Raw genomic sequence first — 6,130 nt, forward strand, 5'->3', positions numbered from 1 at the left:
CGTCGGTGTTGTGTTAAAATGTTGAACCCCATTAATTTTATCACTCCCCCTCTCTTGTTTCTCTACGTCTCTAAATTTTGTTTGGAGGAGAGACTAGCAAGACCTCCCGCTGTTGTGGAGAATTTCCTCTCGTTGTTAATTTTCCCTGCTCCATATGGCGCCACAGACACTTCACCTGCAGGCTGTAGCAGGCCGCGCGGCAGCCAGCAGACGTCCTCGGGCTCAGGCTGTCATTTACACAGGCCCGTGCATCTGTCTGAGCGGAACAGAGCCGAGCAGAACGGAGACAGCTCTTCCCTTCACCTCACAGCCTGAGTCCGGCTCCCATCCGCCCGACGAAAAACATCCCAACGTTCCTGAAATGCAGGGGAAAATAATAGCAATATGGTGGCAGATTCCTGCCACCAGTTTGAAACAGTCAAGCGGGAGAATCGCCAGAGAGGCCGTGCCAAACACGCGTGTGTGCGTCTGTCCCCGAGCCTGTGCATGCATGTGTGTTAGCGAGCGTTTTCAGGGGACTTGAAGTTTGCCTATGGCAGAGCCATGGAAGAGAGAGTTTCATCCTGGTTTGTCATTGATTAGAGAAGGGTCTTTAATTCCTTCCCACCCCATGTTGTGATTCATTTGCATTTTGTGTCAGGAGGTAATGGAGTTTTGCTCCATGGTTTGCTCTGGAAATCTTGAAGATGTGGTCTAATGTGCATGCAGCCGCTAGCAAAGAGCTTTCTGATTTATTAGGTCTCTTGTCTGTGCTCATTTTTCCTTTCTTCCTTATCGTTGGGTAGAAACGTGCTTCTCAAACACTGAAGGCTCCCAGTATTGTCATCTAGATCAGTTTAGTATTGATTAGATTTAATCCTACGAACTGAAACAAAGCTGTATTCATCTGTATCTATGTATCTGTCTATCTCTATATATTTTTTTTTTTTTACGAAAATCTTTTTTCTTTTTTTTCTCTTTTCTTTTTATTGTTTCATTTTTGAAAACACAAGTTTCTTTATTTTTTCATCCATGTACGTTTTCCTCTATTGAATCTGCAGTCATGATGAAATTCAGATGTCATGCCGTTTTAATTGTTCTTTTTTGTTTTTTGTTTTTTTTTTTTTTGGTTTACAGCAGCTCACTTAATACAGTTACACTTAAGGCCCCGACGACGATGATGATGATGATAGACGACGATGATGATGATACTATATTGTACAGTGAATTTCTTGTGACTGGTGGATTATTTTATCGCTTCATGCTCAGATTATGGTGGACCTCATGAATTGAGATCATTAGAATGCAGAGAATCCTAATAACAAAGAGACGAAAGAGAAATTATTGTTTATAAACGCACAATTTTCTGTGTTTCAATGTGTTATGTTGCTGTTCACTTTTTTCTTGTTTAAATTACTCTGTGGTTCACAAACTCCAGCGGCTTTACCCAACGATCAGCAGTCATCCAAATAATAAAAGGTTTTTCACATGTTTTTTTTCTGTCTTTTACAAAAAGAATGAGCTGGCGATTTGGTATCCAATGATTTCAAGAGTATTTGCACTAATGTACTCTAGTAAAGGCTGTGAGTGCTCACTGTCCCTCATCATTTCAGCACATGCCCTCATTTCCCATGAATCTTAAAGGGTTCCTGTTCACAGAGGCCTGATTTTCCCATTATGTCTGAGATGAGATGTGAGGTTAAGGGAAGCTTCTGGTGGGGCTAGATTGGCCCTGGGTTGGTGGGTCGGGTGGGTTTTTTTTTTTTTTTTTTTTTTTTTTTTTTTCTCGGCAAAGTTGGGAAAATGTCGTGATAAAATTTGTCAGCCTCTGGGGGAGGCTGCGTTCAGGGTCACGGCTAAATCTCTGTGCCACGGGCAAAAGGCTGGACCCATAATTCCAGCACAGACGAGCGGAGAGCCGACCCCGGTACAGCTGAGGCCAAGCCACACGGATATCTGCCCACCTGCCGGATAGGCGGCGGGATAACAATGACGGCGAGCGGAGAGACGGGGGGTCTCAATCTCTTTCTCTCTCCCTTCTTCTCTCTGTTCTCTTTGATTTGTCTGCGGAGAAAACGCGAACGTCCTTGCACGCTGACCGCCTCCCTCCTTTCCCCCCACCGCTCCCCGTCAATAGAACGCCGCTGTTCACTCGACAGCGTGCTGCTTTTCAAGTGGCAAATATAATTTTCAAGGAATCCTGGCAAAATACTTAGTCCATCAAAGGAATAACTCAATAAATATCTGAAATGACAAGACGTGCATTCATACATCTGCTATGTGTTTTCATTCACATATTGATTTTCTATTATATTAAAGTGTTGCATCAACATGCAATCATGTTAATACATCTTACCTATTGTGAGTCATGGCTCATTCAACTGATAAATATGTAAATTAAAATGTTTTATAGTTGATCGCCAACATTAATCTCATTTGGATGTCTTAAACCAAATTAAATGAGAAAGTGTAAGCTCATTGCAGTTTGGAAGGAGTGTCGTGAATTCATCTCTGAATTAAAAAGGAAATGAGCAGGGGACAGAACCTGCTTTTTTTTATTACAAATGTTAATGAAAAATGTTATTGACTTGAACAAATGGAGAATACACCTGGAAATGTATATTAAAACCCCTTTCCAATTTCTCTCTCTATGTAGTTTGCAATTATAGTTATTTCAGCAATAGTGGGGGAATTAATTTTGCGTGCAGACTGATAATGTTAGCAGTGTAAGAAGAATGGATATTGTGTTGGATAGGGGGTCTCTAGGTATTTACAAAGAGTGGAGAGAGCAAAGCTTTATTTAATTGAAAGAATGAATCAATAACAGCTGCAGCACTTTGTCAGAGAAGGCCTTGTGAAATGAGCAAGTAATTTAATGTGGACAATCTGAGGCTGAGTGGATCGCTGATTGAAGGAGTGGATTCTGGGTGGAAAACCATCAAGTGTAGCTCGATGCAGGTGGCTATCTTAAAAACTTAACAAATTACAAAGACAAGCCCCTCCGTGGCTGTTAGCTTATTCATCACTGAGGAGTGGCAGAAATAATTTTTTTCCACTGTTGTCTTTTTCTCCTCCTCGCTAGAAGAACGCCGGCTTTCCCGGTTGCCTCTTTTGTCGCTTGTCGTATCTTCACATGTATAAATGTCTTCAAATCCATAATTAAGGAGCAGTTTCAAAATGTCCTTCCCATTCTCAAGAGGTCTATTTTGATGTCGCCATTAAAAGTAAACAATCGATCCCCTACGGTGTCCTTGTGAAGATTTTAAAAGTTTGTAAAGTGATTTCTTGTTTTTTTTCCTTGTTACAACTTCATAGGAACTCTTTTTTTCCCCCCTGTAGGAAAAAGCTCTTGCAGTGTGTATCAGCAGAGACCACATTTGTTTTTCCCTCACTAGTTACATCTCTCAATCCAGTTTTTGCCGCTGCTGCTGCTGGATGTTGGTAAATGTTTTCTCAGATCCCACATATGCATCATTGCTCTCACGCCATCGCTGAAATCCCTTTCAGAAAAATCAATCTTTAAGGTAAATTAGTCTCCCTGCACACTGGCAGGCATCCCAGTATGTAAATTCATGTGCTAATTCACAACATGATTTCATTTCAACTTCCAAGCAAATGAGATTATAATTGAAAATGAGATCTTCCATAGAGTCTCTCGCTGGAGATGTGCAGCTGGGGAATGATACTTCTCACAGATTGTTTTAAGAGACAGGAACACTTTTTTTTTTCTGTCTCTTTCAAACCATTTACAAAAAAAACACTGTATGTGTCTCCCCCACAACCGGCAGGTTAGCGAAGAAGCACAGTGAAATTAACATTGCGCTTCAGCTCCTTGTCCGTGTGAAGAGGCGGCTATTAACATTTGTGTATTTTCATTATGTTAATGGTGTTAACACATGCCCACAGATTGCCACCAGTGGTGCAGTAATTTTGCCTTGCTGATCATAAAGTGTCCGAGTGGGTCATTTTGATTATGACACGCTAATTACATATTGCCTTTCGTCTTGGTGTATCCCCCCCACCCCCCCCAACCCCAAACTCAGGGCGACCTACAGTCTTTAATGGTAAGCTTTTATGAGTTGGAGGAAAGAAAATAGCAGGAAAAGATCTCTGCCTATGTTCCTGACGGCTATGTTGCACGCATGCTTCACTGCTTCCCTTTAAACTTCCTAAATTGTGTTTCACAATAAATAGATGCCCAAGCTCTTAACTGCCAGTATTAGATTAGATACCATTAGATGTAATAGAAAATTCTCTCCCTGTAATATTTTCATAAGAGTTTGAGGCATTTGATTAATCTGACCACATTTTATTGCATTAATGATTTTTTCTCTCCCTTTTCCACTCTGCTGTAAAGACATTGTATACAGGCTAATGCTGTTTTCTCTCTCCCCTCTCTGCTCGCTCTCATTCATCCTCAGCCGTTATTGCAATGCATTGTTGATGAGGTGAGTCGGCGTCTTATGTGCTTTCACTCCTAAAGTCATTCCTAATGGAGTGGAAACCTTATATTTTGTTTCCTAATGAAGCACAGGAGTGGCAGACAGCTCCGCTTGGGCTGTCCTGTGGCTGCCTGCAGGTTGAAGCCACCGGCCCGAGCCCAGCTGCTCCGAGCGAGCTAGCAGGGCATGCTGGGCCGGGGCAGCAGACAGCATCCCGGTCAACTTTTACACAGGCGGCAGAACGTCTCTGCACAAAAATCCCTTCTTAAAAAGTACGCTTGTGGATGGAACATTAATTCCTTTGGCAATATAGATGTATTTTTAATATTCCAGTCAAAGCCTGACTGTAATTATAAGCAAAATATATTTAAAACTGTGCATGAAATGTTTACAATATTCTGTTGGTTGTACAGATTTAATGGAAACAATATTATATACCTTTAATAGTTAAATTGTTAATTTGAATTTTAAAATTTAATTTAAGTTTTGTACATTTTAGCAAAGAAATGTGGCTAAAACTGGTTTCAAAAGTAAGATGTGTGTGTGTGTGTGTGTGTGTGTGTGTGTGTGTGTGTGTGTGTGTGTGTGTGTGTGTGTGTGTGTGTGTGTGTCCGTCCGTATTGATCCGTTCTTCATGAGTGTGTTATCTGAGGTCTGGATGCCCACTGCTCTGTTTCGGCAGGAATGAGGCAGCGCTCGGTCTGAGCACTCGGAGTATGTGGAGAATCTGAGCTATTCTGAGCCGAGGTTTCGCAGCAAGGTCACTTTTAAAACAAAATGTCTCCTCCGCTATCTAGGTCACAGCACATTGTGTTACTTTCTCCCAAACTTCCTTCCTTCCTTCCTTCCCTCCTTCCTGCTGCAGCTTATAATTAAACACACACAATTATCCCAAATTTAATGGGATTTCAGAACCAGGCTTTTATTTAAGAGGTAATGAATAATATTTTAATTGCATATGTAACTGTGAGATCAAAATGTGCTTCTCTCATCACGTGTAATTACTACGACACATTTTTCTGGTGTGATATTCTGAGAATGCAATCAATAGCTGATGGGTGGGCCTTTCTCAGCGTTTTTAAGGTCACTGTGTAATAATTGTGAAATGATCCGGTGGAGAAAATGAGGTATAAGCACACTTAAAACATATGGACAATGTCCTATTGTTTATTGATGTCTGTAATTAATGATATAATGCATGCCGCTGAAGTAGTTTGACCTCTGAACCGATTATTATTCAGAGTGTAGCAGCATCAATCAAACCGTGCTTTTCTCAGATTTATTTCTGTGCAGCCCCTCAGGGACCGACGGAGCACCCACTGTATCATCATTTGTATTCAGCTGACCATAGCGTCAGTGTGAATGATTTAAACATCTGCATCGCGCGCAGAAAGGAATGAGCGGCGGTAATGGGAGATTTTACAAGTTCATAAAGACCGCAGTGTCTGGCTCGCCGCCTCAAACTCCAAAAAAAGTCATTTCCTTTATAGGACTTTGGTGTATTTACTGATTCTTTTGTCTCTGTTCCACCTTGGAAAACGACGCGTATTATTTACTCGTCTTGGGGAGATGATGTGTTTGTGTCCAGTAATGATGGGCTCAGCGGCGTTATTCACCCTCTGCACATCGTAATGACTCTGTGAATGTTTGCCTTTTGGATGGAGAGCTGGCCAGATTGTTTGGGCTATCTGGAAGGAGCGACATGCATC

The sequence above is a fragment of the Salarias fasciatus genome, chromosome 7 (genome assembly GCF_902148845.1).
Source record: "Salarias fasciatus chromosome 7, fSalaFa1.1, whole genome shotgun sequence".
NCBI classification, from domain to species: Eukaryota; Metazoa; Chordata; class Actinopteri; order Blenniiformes; family Blenniidae; genus Salarias; species Salarias fasciatus.